The 15,478-nt window shown below is 48.8% G+C and overlaps 1 protein-coding gene across 6 annotated transcripts in view; it reads left to right on the forward strand.

The window, feature by feature from the left end:
• The first annotated feature begins 4,911 nt into the window (after nt 1-4,911).
• CNTN4 (contactin 4) overlaps nt 4,912-15,478 on the forward strand; it is a 795,376-nt gene continuing 784,809 nt past the window's right edge. For 3 of the 6 annotated variants that reach the window (XM_033132993.1, XM_033133000.1, XM_033132999.1), the window contains exon 1: nt 7,388-7,562. The gene's annotated coding sequence lies outside the window, so the exon portion shown is untranslated. Of the gene's footprint in view, nt 6,890-7,014; nt 7,276-7,387; nt 7,563-15,478 lie in introns of those variants that run through there. The other 3 variants (XM_033132995.1, XM_033132994.1, XM_033132996.1) reach the window with 3 other exon arrangements.

Below are 15,478 nucleotides of genomic sequence, written 5' to 3' on the forward strand. Positions count from 1 at the left end.
GGTTACCAGAGGGTAAGGCGGGTGGGTAGAAGAGGGTTAAACGGAGTCCAGTATGTGGTGATGGAAGGAGAACTGACTCTGGGTGGTGAAACACAATGCAATGTATAGATGATGTGTTATAGAAATGTACACTTGAAACATAATTTTACTAACCATTGTCACCCCAATAAATTAAATAAAAAAGAGTAAATTTACACAAAATTTGGCAAAATGAATAAACATATTAAAAATGAGCATAGCTTTGCCATGCTTCATTCAATTCATTTAAAAATGATAGCATAGTGTGATGTATGGCTATGGTTCTGTGGTGTGTGTACGTGCACGTGTGTGCGTGTGTGTGTGTGTGTGTGCGTGTGTTGGGTTTAACCAGTCTCTTGCTGTAGTTGGTTAATATTTGTAGTTCCCTAATCAGGAAAATGTTTCCAGAGATGGGTACTTAGCATCTGAAAGCCTCCTATCAGAAACCCACATGAGATTCAATTAACTTTATTTAAGATCAATGATAAAAGCTTTGTTAATTGGCATAATTGGAGGTAGCAATGATTACTCAGTGGTGAAATTATGGTGCTCAAGATATGGGTTGGACTAGAAATGGGGCAGTAAGTTTCACTCCAGCAGAATCAGGTGTGAGGATCTGGTGAGCCCCATAGCCTGTATTCCTATGCAGTCATTTCTGTGCGGAGCTCTTCTCAGAGGATTTCGTTACCTGACTCCAATTAAAATGTTAACTGAATCCTGCCCTTGCAGGACTAATATTGTCGCCTTTGTCTCTACTAGTGAATCTTTCAAAGCGCTGTTGGAGAGCCTAGGGAGAGAGTTGGGACTTTGTTGAGCTTACAGTTTGCATGATATTTTTTATGTCTGCTGGATGTTTTCACATGTGCAGAATTTTGCCTGGAATCTTCTTTATTATAACTCACTTCCTGATTTTGAGGATGTTGAGAATAAGATGTAGAGTTCTCACCTACCTTTAATTGTTGGACAGCATGGATACCTACCAAAAAGAATCTAATAATTAAGAATGAGTAAAATCACAATACTTTTTCACTTGGTAGTTTAAAATCTAGGAATTTATCCTAAGGAAATAATTAGGGATGCGTGTAAAAGTTAAGTTCAATATGTTTATCAAAAAGTTGTTTAACATGACAGAAGATACACAATTTAAATGTTCAACGATTGAAAATTGATTAATTTGTAGTATCTAAAATAGAATATTAAGCAGCTTTTTAAAATTAGTGCAAATAAAACTACTTGGTAATAAAAGAATTCAGGAGACATTGTAAGAGAAGAAAATGATAATAAAATATGTACAACATGAAAATATTTTAGAAAATATGTAATTGTGCTTATGTGATTATAATATCCATTGTTTAGGAAAAAATGAAATGTGTGACTCGATGAACTCTCTAATTTCTCAGTATCTCTTTCATCTGCAAATATCAGGGTTTCTGAAGGGGGAACTATGAACCATGTGCATCAGAATCATTTGGGTTTTCTGTCAAATCCACATATCTAAACCCCACCCGAAACTTATCCAATCAGAATATCTTGGGGATGTTTTAAATATCTATTGCTATGTAACAAATTACAACAAGCCATAGGAGCTAAAACTAACAAATATTAATTATTCAATGTTTTTGTTGGTCTGGAATCTAGGTCCTTAGTGAGGTGCTTCTGGCTGAGGGTCTCTCAAAGCCAAGTTCAAGTTTTGGCCAGTGACTCCATTATCTCAGGACTTGACTAGCCCTGGAGAATCTGCATCCAGGTTCACTCACACAGCTGTTGGTAAGCCTCAATACGTCCACTGCTAAACGTGCCCACGAATGGTGGCAGGCGTGGTGATTTGCCGCGTGGAACTATCCACAGACTGAATCTCTTCACAACAAGGAAGGTGGTGGTCTGAGAGAGAGAACACCCAAGACAGAAGCCACAGCTTTTGCGTAACCTATCTTGAAAGTGACAGCCATCGTTTCAGTGATTCGACAGTAGTGACACAGTACGTCTAACCAACAATTGAAAGGAAGTAAATATGGGGTTGGGTACCAGGAAGCCTGGAGGGCCATCTTGTAAAGCTTCCTAACATGGGCTGAGACCTCAAATCTGAATTTTTAACACTGTTCTCAAAAGATTCATATACAAACCATTTACTTTCACAGTCCCTTTAAAAGAGTGAAACATGGGATGCGTAGTATCTGACGGACTGATTTCAGCCCATGGGTGGGTCTCCTCTGTATCCAGCCTCCCGCATAGATAATTGTCAGTCTTGTTTCTCATTTAAAATGATCTTGCTGGAGCGCCAGTGTCCTCAGTTCCTAAAGTCACACTTTTCACTCCATGAAGCTTCCTCTCTGTTCACCCTTAACTTTATCTTAGTTCTTGAAATTATCCTGCTTTGTGCCCAACTGCATGACGTGTAATGTTGGACAACAACAAAATCATCAAAGCAATTGTGGTATGCAATACACAGAAAACTCCTCTATGTGATTTACTCGAGGAAGCTGGCAAAGGACAGTCTTTTTAATAGTTCAAAATATACCTGTTTCCTCAGAATAATATGTTCGTAAAATGATTGAGTGCAAAGTGAGTATCTGCAAATTGAATCACATACCATTGTTGACTTTAAACATAGACAGAGATACATGTCTCCAGCAAAATGGATTCATGAATCGGATCATGTGGTCTGATGGAGAACCATGCACAAACCCCCAGAAACAAAGGAGACTTTTTTTTGTTAAATTTATTGGGGTGACAATGGTTAGTAAAACTACATAGGTTTCAGGTGTAGAATTCTGTAATAAATCATGCATGTATCACATTGTGTGCTCACCGCCCAGAGTCAGTTCTCCTTCCATCACCATGTATTGGATCCCGTTTACCGTCTTCTAGAGTCCCCCTCCCCCCTTACCGTCTGGTAACCGCTAAACTGTTGTCTGTGTCTATGAGTTTTTGTTTACTTGTTCCTTTGTTGCTTTCAGTTTTATATCCCACATATGAGTGAAGTCATATGGTTCTTGACTTTTTCTGTCTGACTTATTTCGCTTTGCATAATAATACAAAACTCCATCCATGTTATGGTAAATGACAGTAGTTCATCTCTTCTTTTACAGGGGAGAAGTGCTACCTATGGGCTCCACCTCTGCCCAGGGGTGGGAGAGCTCCCCCTTCCATTTTAAGTGAGGTTTCTCCTTATTAGTTTTTACACCATGTGGACTAATGTGCTAGCCACTTAAAGGGGATATTTGGCACAGTCAAATCCATTGTTCACAGGTTCCTACTTGCTGAAATGCATTTGCAACCCCAGGGTCAGGCACTTCTGCATTCCTTTGTGGACACACGTGGAACAGGGAAAAGTCCGAAGTGCCTGCTTTCCTAGGTAAAGTGTAAAGAGGTCCTGCTCGGTCTCACTGTTCTCTCTCGTACTATAAAGAAGTCTCCTTTTTGCAGTGTATTTGGTGCCACCTTTTTCAAAGTTTTGTGCTTTTTATTGGTGACCTCGCCATTTCAAATGGCCCAAAGCTCAGGGCTGAAGCACTGTGTGGTGCACGAAGGCTGTACTGGGCCTTCAGAGAAAATCTATGCGTGGCTAAGGCTTGTGCAGGCAGGTGTTACGATGTTGTGGCCACAAGTTCAATGTTCATGAGTCAATAGTGTGTCCTAAATAAGGTGTCTTTAAGCAGAAGTACACACAAAACAAGGTTTTTGTGTTGATTAATGAATAAAAGTCTTGTTACCCAAGGCTCCTAGGAACAGGACTCGTTATTTCTCCTAGGAGCGGAGGCTTCAGTGTTCGCAGCCACTTTATAGAACAGAACTGTGAGCAGCGGAAATCAGCTGTAAATGCTTTTGCAAAGTAAAGCCCTCTGGAACTTTTCTGTTTACATTTCGTATCAAGAATCTAGTGAAATTGGGAAAAGTGTGGAGGGGAGCATGCTGATTGATTCTTAACTTCCCTGCACCATGCTTCGCTGCAGGGGCCTCACAGCCTTGTTGGTAGAGGAGTCTCAGCTGGTTCAGGTTTCTAGTTCACTTGGACTCGAGCTGTGAGCCTGTGTCCCAGCCTGCATGGCCGTTAACTGCTTTTGTGAGTTCATGACCGTTGCCCACTCTGCAGCCAGTGTTACTGTTCCAGCCTTTGTTTTAAACTCACATGTCAAGCAGTCACCTGACTCACCTGCAGAGGAGGAAGCTCAGGCTGCTCTGAAAGCCTGTACCTGAGCTCGGGCTTTTTGCACTCTATTTCGGCACTGAACGCAAAGCTGTTCCTGACACAATTCTTTAGAAAATACTGCTTTATCCACTTGATTAAAGTGAATTTAAAGTTAGTTTAAAAATGGAGATAGGCTACAAGAGGTGCTTTGTACCTGAAGATCTATCAGACACCTCATACATAGAAAATAAACAATCGTTATCAAACTAAGGTAACTTTTATCTGATTGCGGCACCCTGCCATTTGATGATCTTCCTCAAGTCATTTAGAACAAAGAGGGCGGTGTGTTGTGAGTCTCTTTAAATCCCACTGATGCGAGGTACTTGGAGAACATTCAGTCAAACCCGATGTGGCCAGAAGAGATCGTTTCTCCTCCTTGGTGCTCTTCCTCTCTCCTTCTTGTTCCAGCCACACCCACCAAATCCACAGGACGTGGGGGGAAGGATAACAACAGTGGACAGAGAGATGTCCTTTCTGGAGTTTTCGGAACCTTTGCATGCTGTGTCTGACCTGATGATGTATTCCACCCATGTCTCCAAAAAGTCAAAAGCATTTTCAGTGCGGTTCCGCTTACGAGTTACCAGATTTCGTTCCGATTGATTTAGTCAGTGTGCACCAGGTGACCTGTGTCCACACAGTACTCCTGTACGACAAGCTCTGAAAGTCAAACTGCACATGTGTAATTAATTATTAGGGGGGTGTGTGGGGGGGGCGGGTATTGCAGCTCTCAGCTCACAGGCCACCAAAGCTAAATGACAGGAGGAATTTTCCACTGCGTTCAGATGATGATGATGATTTGCAGCTTACATGAGGACCAGTAGTTCATTCACGAGGGTACTCAGGGCAATGGCCTTGAACTTGCTGCTGACAGCTTTAATTGGTTTGTTAGGAACATTTTCCCCCAGAGGATCCCAATGACAGTTTCCCTGAGCAAGAAACTGACACCCAGCCAGGTTCCCTGATATGCGGGACACGTGTGTGAGTATGTTGCTATCAAAATAAACTGTCCTTTCCGGCCAGGGTCTGGCTGTCCTAGCACTCCCCAGCCCTGGGGGCTTTGGTGGGAGCCTTTCCTGGCGGGGGTGGCAGCTGCGCTTCCTGTCCCTAGTGGGCTGGTGAGAAAAGGGACTGGATCATTGGTTGCGTTTTAAACAGCTGCTGCTCTTCTTGGGAAATGTTGGGGAGGGGCTGATCAAGCTTCGCATTGGGAGGTGAGGCCCTGTTGGTGAAAGGAAAGGCTTCTCATCAGAATGTGTAACTGATGTCCCCTCAGCAGGACCCGATCTGTCTCCTCCTCATAACACCTGTTTCCCCAGCTGTGGGGAGAACTGGGAAGCAGAGTCTGTTGTGGTCATTTTCAGTTTCCCAGCACCTACTAGAATACAACGCCAAGCAGATAGTAGTAGACAGAAAAAAAGGGTTAAAGGGAAGAATAAAAACACAATTTAAATTTGAAATTTAGAAACTGTTAAGGGACTTTGGCCGACATCTTCATAACACTTTGAAAATTACTTCAGTTTGTAGTCTCTTTGAGATTGTGACAGCCTACTTTATTCTTTTTTTTTTCTTTGAAATGTCTAAACTATCACGTTTCCCTGAACATGTTAAGAGTATATATGTATAGGAAGGGATTTTTCTCTGGAGATCTTCTGGCCAGGTTTTTTTGGTGGTGGTGGTTACATATTTTTAGTGGAAAAAAATACTTTTAATTGACTAGGTGCAGAAAAATAATCTAAAAACATTACATCATAGTCATTGTTCTGGCAGAAACACAAGCCTTTAGAGTCAGTGGAGACAATTCATCTTATCTAGTCATTTACCATGAACATTCTTGTGTTACCCACATTCCGGTTTGCAAAAGTGCCTCCTCCATTGGAGAAACACACCACACAGCTTAAAATCTCTCCATGTTTAACCAATCGGGAAATCTGGGGAAAAACAACAACCCTAACTCCTCTCTTTAGCATTAATCTCAGGGCAAGGAAACCATGGAATTTCAAGTGGCCAAAACACCACCAACCACCGTGCGTGGATTTGCCCACTTCCTGAACAGGAATTCAAAAACAAAAACAAACCACTGTGTGAACTAACAAGGCAGCAGTTCATATTTGGAGAAGTTAGTTTGCTTACTCCAGTAGTTTAAAAATAGTTTTTCGGTTAACACCTTTTCCACATAATGGAGATGTCAGGGTAGGTTTTCGTGGTGGTGTAAATGGTAGGAGGCTGTGCATGGAGCTGTACACAGCGGATCGCTGCACAGGCAGACGGGGTTCAGCAAAGCTCCGGGGGATTTTCCCTGCGGGAGGCTGCTCTCGGGTTGCTGGAAACAGACCGCGGGTGCGTGCCGCCGGCGGCCTTTCCTCCGCCCGCCAGACTCGCGGCGCAGGGTTGGTGAGGGCTGGGGGGCGGGGGGCACTGATGTCCGTCTCCGCGGTTACCTGAGGTTTGGAGTTGGGGTGCAGAGAGCCATTTCTGCGGAAAAACATCCCTTCAGTACAGTGACCACGGAAACGTCACTGTCGGGAGCACATGCTTTTGAATAACAAAGCTTTCAATAGTCCCCACGCAGAGCAAATTGATCCTCGCACTGATTGTAAACCGTTTCCTCCCGCCCCCGCCGTAAGGATGGGACTCCAGGTCGGTAACGCCGCCTGTCTGGCCAGTGGCCTCGCCTAAGGACAGGTAGGTGAAACATTCCCAAAGCCCCCTCTTCTGGCTTCCCAAGTTCCGCGTCGTCCCCCACCCCTCACTCCCCTGGATTCTGCAAATCGCAGCCCCGAATCAGACGTGGTTGTTTCCTTGGCCAGGACGCCTGAAAGATCCCGGAATTCCGTGTCTCCGGGAGGCCGGAGGTTTGGGGACTCGGGCAGGTCGCGCCTCCTTGCGCCCCGATACGCGGGTTGCCAAGGAAGGCGGCATCGCTCCGGCATCTTCTCCGTCGCTAAGCAGCACATCGCTACACCCGGCTCGGGAACCGGGTAGATCTTCGGATGCCTGGGCTCAGGCGAGGCGCCCTCCCCCGGTTTTGCGCGCGGGGCCTGGGGCCTCCCTCCCTGCAGGGCCGGCAGGTGAGCCCGGGTCGCACCTCCTCCCGGCCCCGCGCACCGAGCATGCTCAGCCCGCCGCGCCCCTCCTCCCCTCCCCTCCCCTCCCCTCCTCCCCCCGCGCCCCTCCCCCAGGCCGAGCAGCAGGCAGCGGAGCGGCGGCGCCGGGTTTTCCGAGCCGCCGCGAGCGCAGGGAAGGAGGGACGCGGCCCCACACCGAGCACCGGGTTCAACCCCGGATTGGTCGCAAGTAGGCAGCGTTCGCCGGTCCGCGGGGCCTCGGACTGTGCCCGCGCCGCGCAGGTGCTGAGGTGAGTGCGGCGCCAGCCGCCGGGGCCCGGCTGTCGGGCGCCGAAAGCGCAGGGTCCTTGGGGGCGGCGGGTGGAGAGGGGCTCCCCGGGCTCCCTCTCCCGCCGGCGGGACCGGGGCTGCGGGCGACCTGAGCCCGGGAGGAGGTAGGGCCCGGACGCCGCCGCTGTCACCCCACGGCGACCCCTTTGCTCCTCGTCAGTCAGGAAATAAGTTTGTTTCGCTGCGAGGCAGCCGCAAAACCAGGAGCGCAGAGCCAGTCCTGCTGCGGGGACCCCCAGAATCAGCCCCCCGACCGATTCAGCCTGCTCCCCTCTGCGCGCCCGCGCCTGGGGCGCAGGTTCCTCCGGGTTCCTGCCGATGTCTGTACCCGGCTCCGCTGGGCCGGCCGCCGCTCGGAGAGGGGACGCCGAACTTGGGCTGCGGTTCCCAGGGACTTGGGACGAAGGGCGCTTGGGCTGTAGCGAAGCAGCAGTGTCGGAACTGAGGCAGATTTGGGGCGCCCTCTCAGTGCCAGGCTTGGTGCTGAGCGCTGGGGTGCAGCGGCGAGCCACACAGACCTGGTCCCCGCTCTGTGGCCGGTCCCTGCGCACCCCGGCTCTACTGAGAGCCCGCGGGGGTGCGGTTCATTTGCAGCAACTTCGGGGGCCTTTGCAGTTTCTTTGCTCAGGCAGAGGCCGCCAGGTCTCCTCTCCGGACCCTGACACCCGCGGATGCGCCAGGCTCCCCGCAGACGCGGAGCCAATCGCTCTCCTGGAGCTGAGGGCGCAGACCCCGCGTGCGTGTCCCCTTTGTGCTTGGTGTCTGTTTTATGACTATGAGTGGTGTGGAGGGGACGGTCGCAAGACGTGGGCGCCCGGGCGTCAGATGCCTGGACCCATGTGCCGCACAGTGGAGCCCGCGCGCGCGGAGGCGACTTCGCAGGACCGCGGGAGCCTCTGGAGGCTGCTGGCTGGCGGGGTCTCCAGATTCTCCGCGAGAGGGCTGGCGGAGGGAGTGGGGGCCGAGTCCGGTTGACCCATGCCCTTGGGTGGGGCGGCTGCATGCCGGGCTGTAGTGGGGGTTGGTTTGCAAGATGGGGTTCCTGGGAGGATGAATCCTGGGGACTTTTTCTAGTTTTCCTACTGGAATCAACAAGGGGCGGGAAGTGCTTGTGGGAAGCACACAGGTCTTGTCACTTCTTGGGAAGCTCCTGCTCTCGGCTGCGAGGGGAGTGGCTGTTTCAAACAGTAGTTCCACCACTGGTTTGTTTGGACACTTACAATAACAATTGGGAACGTGCCTTTGTTGTGTCCATTGAGGTTTATGGTTGACGTCCGTTAAGGAAGGGGGAAGGAGCATGAGCTCGGCAGGTGGCAGGTTTCCACGCGGTGGCATTTCCAGGCGGGCAGAAGAGCAAGTTTGTCTCTCCCCAAGTGGGTGAAAAAGAGCACTGTGTCATGGAGGCAGGCACCAGGGGTGATTTTCATGGTATTTGAGAAAATTCACATTTCACCCATAACTTTATTCGTCTTGGCTTCTTTCGAGATTTGCGTGCATCTCCACAGCGGGTCGTGGGAGTGGAAGATCACCAAGTCCCACAGGAGTATTATTTTTGCCATCTTATAAAATGCAGTTGATTTTTTTCTTCCAACTGGCTTCCACTGCCTCAGATTGATGAGCAGGGATGATGATGATGAAGCTCCGTGTTTTTCAGTCTGCACCCTGCGAGGTAGCTGCAAACGTGGGGACAGTGACCTTTTCCAATCAGGGGCCATGGCTCTGGGAGAAGTGACCTGTTGTTTAAGGGGGCAGCTCAGAGCCAAGTGGAAGTGTCAACAGGCAGAGTTGCTTATCTGCAGCCTTTAAAAACCTCTTTTCAGTTCCTTTAACTGGGGGCCTGTGTCAGGGAGTCAATTTCATGTTGGTGGGTGGTGAGGAGTGAATAGGGAACAAGCCTTTCAAACAATGTTAGATTTTTAAAGTCATCCTAGTTCTCCCTCTCTTTCCTTTCTTCTCTCTACACACTGACTCTATTGGCTAGAAATTTTCTTCTGAAAGGTCTTCAAAACGAAAGGTGACCAGAATAATTAAGCTTCTCAGCAGAAGAGTTCCCCTTGTAGTTGTGACTTTTCTGCCAAGTTTATCTAATAATGGTTTTCACTTGTTGGATTCTGCTTTGTTATATTCAAAGATATAGAATGCATCCATTTCAGTCCCTTTATATCTGAAGCATGCTTTTGTATGATTTTAATTGAATTAAGCTATTTCACATGATGAGCTGGGAGATGGCTGTACACACAGATGTGGAGAGTTTTGTTGTTTTCATTTTCCAGTGTACAGCGTTCTAAGCGGTGAAGGAGACCAGATTTATTACCTAGACTTGGTCTTCATATTTTTTTTTATTACATACTATCCGAAGAAAATTGGACCACGTATCACTAAAATTTATTTATGTATTATATGCATATACTGATATGTTGTTAGACTTCTTAATGTTGTAAAACATATGCAGGAAGAAACTAAAGGATAAATAAAGCAAATGTTATGAAACGGAAGTTCTAATAGTGGTTTTCTGTGTTCCACTGGATTGGTTTGCACAGCCCCCACGTGTCCACTTTGCAGATGGCTGATGGCTGAGGAGTTTTTACCTTTCTCTGCTTATCTCTAGCCCTGCCATTCATCATCCCCGATACTGTAGCCAGTTGCAAAGCGGCTAGGAAGCTGCATGTCTGAAACATGGGCCAAGAGCGCTCGCTTCCCATTCCTGGACTTGGATGGCATAAGGCGTAAGAGATGGATGTGAGCTAGGGCTCTCCTGATCTCCCAAGTGGGCTGCACAGACGGAAAAACACAAAGTTTTAATTCACAGAGTGAAGTTCCAGTGGTCAGAAAGTGAGAATTGGAGGAGGCAGTGAGCGAGGAAGGGACGCCCCGTCTCCATGTGGCCGTGTTGTGTGGCTGGGGAGCCAGCAGGTGCCAGGGAGCAGATCGGCCCAGACCTGGGTGTGGCCTGGCACATCACGACATTGGACAAGATGGTCCCGTGGCTCCTGTGAGTCTTCAAATCCTTAGCCGTCTGCTTGGGATGACGTCTATTTCAGGGCATCGTGGTGGGGATTAAACATGGGAGCGTCTGTACAGAGCTTGGCTGTACTCAAGGGGGTGGGTTAACAGCTACGGCAAGTGAATCGAAAAAGTGTACTGTGTCAGATGCAGAATGAATTGATTTCTCATTCATGTAAAGTCCCAGAAGGGGTGATCCTGGCAGCACCCGTCCAGGGTGATATTCAGACACCGCACCTTCAGCCATTCCGTGCTCCTGCCGTCTTCAGCAGGTCCCCACGTTCATCCCCATCAAGCCACGGGGAGGATGTTGCTTGCCGAGACCTGAAGGCCTACATATCATGTTTGCTTTCCCTCCATTGGCTGTATGTGGGTGCGTCTTCCTCAGAGGGAGGCTGGGAAATCTCATCTGTCTGTGTTTCCAGAAAGGAGAGAAAGGGGTTGGAGGAACAGCCCGCACTTTGTAACATTCTATGGCTGTGTGTGGTGGTTCCTCCATGTTCTGTAAGCATCACTCCTCTTAACTTCCCTCAACCAGAAAAACTGGGACAAATATAGAAAACAAGAAAAGAGCCACATACATAGCGCTCACTATTTCTGAGATACTTTTCTAAGCACTTTGTCCTGCTGGAGAGATACCAACTCTGCTGTAGACAAGAGGAAAACCAGGCTGAGAGAAATTGAGTCACTTGCTCATCACAGCCAGTAAGTGGCAGAGCTGGGATTAGAACCACGGTCTTAGGCTCCAGAACTGATTTTCTTAGCTTCACTGTATTAATTTTTTTGTTCTGGCTTCCGTACTTACCTGATTATAGCCGTCAGACTGTCTTTTCTTTTGGTCTTATATAAAAAAGTTGAAAGAGAACTTAAAAATCCCAAAGAAGAAAAAACATTGCCTTGAATCTGAAATCTACTGCAGTATGATTCAGGTTTATCTGGAACAGCCAGCAGGATCAGGTAGGTATTTCCAGGAAGACCCCCCACTGCGAGGCTTTGCACTTCTGATGAGCAAATAGTGCGGGGCTGGGCCCTCCTGTGACCTTGCTCTTCAGCTCTCACTGTGGGAGTCCCGGGCTCCCACTTTCATGCTGCAGCAAGTGACCTAAATTCCTGTTTGCTCCTTGGCCTAAGCACATGTCCTTTCTGGTAAGTTTGCAGCTGAAATATCCTGTCCTAACCTTCCTTCTGCTCTTCACCAACGTTCCCTCCTTTCGTTCTCCCAGCTCTGCTAAACGTTGTCAGATTTCCTGCATGGTCATCAGGGCCTCCATCCAGAATCCCAGCGTCCTCTGAACGAAATGACAGCTCGCCCTGTTGTCCTGTCCTCCTGACACTAGAGAGGCTGCCTCAGCTCACCGTTCCTGCATATTTGTCTTTTACAGACATGCCTGTCAGACTTTTGGCTTCCCCATGGCTGCAGTGGAGGTGTGAGGTGGTGGGTAGGGGCAGTACTTTGTGCCACGACAGTTTGTGGTCCAGAGATACAGAGTCCTTCCTTCTTATCGTGCAGTATGTTCTTGTGGCATCGTCCCAATCAATCAATGGCACGTGCAGACATACTGTGTACTTCTCACCGACCTCTTCCTCAAAAGTCCCCGTTCATTTCCTCCTCGCGTTCCCTGAACTCTTGTCCTAAGAAATCGGCTGTGATTCCATTTTCTAAATTTCCTTCCCTCCGTCCCGCTTGTCTCACATCCCTGCCATTTATGCTGTGCACACGTGTGTGTGCGCCTGTGTGTGTAAGCTCCTCCTCATCATTTTAAGGGTGTAGAGGGGTGCGAGGTGCAGACCTGCTTACTGTCATGGTTGCACACTCCCCCTGAGCCGTGTCCCCCAGGGCCTTGTGCAGAGGTAACTAGCTGCTGTGACAGGTAAGCTGTCAGTTTCCAGTGACGCCCAGTAGCTTTATACTTCATGGTCATGTGCAGTTATCCGGTGCTCACGGCATTGTTCCGGACTGAGTGGCTTTCCGTGGTGTCAGCGGAGGACTCAGGTTCCTACCCTCTGTGGCTTTGTCCTGTCCTGCGTCCCCAGAGTCCTGTTCAGACAAGGTGGAGGGGGTGTGAGGCGAGAAATGTCCTGATGAGTCACAGGAGGGCTGGGCGTGGTGATCGTGGCTTCTGCCCACATTCTACGTGGCCATTCCCTCTGCAAGGGAAGCTGAGAAGTGGAGCCCCACGGATGCCCAGGAGGAAAGGAAGGCAGACTTGGTGGATGCCCAGCGGTCTGTGAGCCGTTTCCAGTGAGCGAGTATGGTGACCAGCTGAGTCCCTACTTCCCTCCCTCTAGGTTTGCAAACAGAAGAGTCTAAATATTATTTGCCGAAGTATGTATTCCCTTTCTTCCTCTTAGTGGGGCCTCTGTTACTACCCCATTCTGTTTTTTAAGGCTTTGTTTTTTAGAGCATTTCAGTTTTACAGTAAGATTGAGAGGGGGGACTGAGATTTCCCTACACCCCCGAGCCCCCACAGGCCCACCTCCCTAGCGTCAGCGTCACTCACTGGACGCGTGGCCATCACCCGGATTCCGGAGGTTGCCATAGCGATCCTGCTGGGGGGGCAGGGGGGTGGAGGGGTCATGTCTCCTCTGGGTTTGGACCAGTGCCCATCCTGCCGCATCACACAGAGCGCTCTCCCCACCTCCGTGCTCCACCTAGCGTCCCTCCTCCCTTCATCCCCGGAAAGTCCTGATCCTTTTATTGCCTCCATAGTTCTGCCCTGTCCAGGTCGGCATGTGGTTGGAATCTCACGGTGTGCAGCCCACCTTTTCCGACTGGCCTCCTTCGCTTAGGAATGTGTGTTTCAGGTTTCTCCCGGGCTTCTCCTGGCCCAATAACTCCTTTCCTTCCAGCGCTCAGTGCCATCCCACCGCCTGGTGCTGTCCCGTTCTTAGTGCCTGGCGTGGGTGGGACTCCGTTTCCTACCTGAGGAAGAGCCCTGGCCTCCTGTCCCCAGCAGCCACCAGGGGTGTCAGATGCTTGCTGTCCCTTGGTGGCTCCAGGTGGGCTCAGGGCCCATCCCTGAGCCAGTAGCTATGAACAGGGACACAGAAGCAGGAGGACACTGGCCCATGTTCTTGCCACCAGAGAGGAGCCTCCATCTGCTTCCTGGGTCACTGCGTGTTGATTGAGAATGAAAGCCAGTGAGAGGAGAGAATTGCGGTCCTCTTACGCTGCTTGAGGCCACCCAGACATATACTCATCACTAAATGATGCAGCCAGAGCTCCCGTTTCTTCAGTCTGTTCTCCTTGTAGAGCTGAGAACAGAAGTGGAAGGAAGCCCCGCCCATGCTCTGAATTCCCTCAGGAGATGGCCTCTGGCCCCTCCCAGGTAATGTTCTCTTTCTCCCATTGCACCCCCTTCTCAGGCCTGCAGCCCCCGCATCCATCCTGGGAACTGTCAGGTGATGTCTTCCTAAGCCTTTGTGTACAGTGCCTCTCTGGCTGACCTATTGCCGTCTTTCTCCACCATGTTTATTATATTTTGCACAAATGTCATGCTCTGCTCAAATGTCACTCCGTGAAGCCTCTTTCAATACCACTGAGGCATAAAGAATGGCTTCCTTCTCTGTTTGTGCTCCTGTTTCATATATATTTTTTCCATGTCACTGCTAAAATACCTACTGTGGAGGTGACCAGTCTTCCTGGTTTTCCCAGGACTGACGGGTTCCCAGGACACTGCACATTCAGTGTTAAAACCAGGAAAGTTCTAGGCAGATTGGGACAAGACCGTTGCCCTGCCTGCTGCTGCATTGTCACACTTACTTCACGTGTCACTCAGTACCATGTGAGGTGCTGGAGACAGTGGGTAAGAGTCTGGAATCTGGTTCGGACAGAAGCCTTACGGTCCTCAGTGCACGTGCACTGGCTCTGTGATGGTGGGTGGTAGCCAGTTGCGCCTTGTCTCGGTCTCAGTGTCATCCGCTGTACAGTGGGAACGTGTGCATTTTGTAGGGTTGTTCAGATCATGAACAGACGTGGTAAATCACTTAGTTTGCCGCTGCGTGCATCTGTCAGGTCGGGCCGTACCTGAAGGCACTGGAAGTGTGGGGAGACTTTGTGTCTGCAGAGTACTTGGTACATAAACCCCAGCGAGCGTCCGGTTCACAGGTGTTCAGTGGGTTGATGTTATTGATACTAAAGTATCTCTTGCCGAAAATATGGTAGGCACCAAAAATACCAGAAAACGCATGTTCACGGAGCATTACTGGTGTCACCAGGGGTTTCTGATACGGAACTTATAGTCAAGGAGCGTGATGGGAAATATTTGAGAAAGATTTTTTTGGTGTTTAAAACTTGAAAAAGCAGGACTTGGCTGCAAGAGTAGTTCCTTTTTAGACAAGGTTTTATTTTTCTGGCTTTTAAAAAGCCAGAATCAACAGTTTTCATGGTTTGGCAAGAGAAAATTTTTTCCATATGCTGGCAGAGTCAGTTTCAGCTCATAACCCTAAAAATACATATTTTTCACTGTTAATAAAACAGAAGAGATGCGTTTCTGGGAAGGGAGTTTGCTTCATGAGAAAACATGGATCAAGGGATAGGAGCATTGCTGATTCCAGAATGATCCTGAGTTTTAAAAAAAATGCATACAAATGTCCTTCGTGGCCACTGTAGTAAGATGCTCTCTCTACCTTCGTGCTGAGCTTCTGTGGGTAACATTACTCTGTACCCAACACAATTGTAGAAATAAAAACCATAATAGTTCATGTCTCCCTTGCCTTTTAGGCTTGTCCTGGAAATGTCCAGTGAGGACAGGTGTTACCAGTGTGCCTGTGCCGAGATGGCCCTAGTTTGGAGAAGACAACCAAACAAAAAAAATGACATGACTCAACTCCCCAAATGTTTTATAGGCTTGATTGGGGGTATCCGACCATC

The sequence above is a fragment of the Rhinolophus ferrumequinum genome, chromosome 17 (assembly GCF_004115265.2).
Source record: "Rhinolophus ferrumequinum isolate MPI-CBG mRhiFer1 chromosome 17, mRhiFer1_v1.p, whole genome shotgun sequence".
NCBI classification, from domain to species: Eukaryota; Metazoa; Chordata; class Mammalia; order Chiroptera; family Rhinolophidae; genus Rhinolophus; species Rhinolophus ferrumequinum.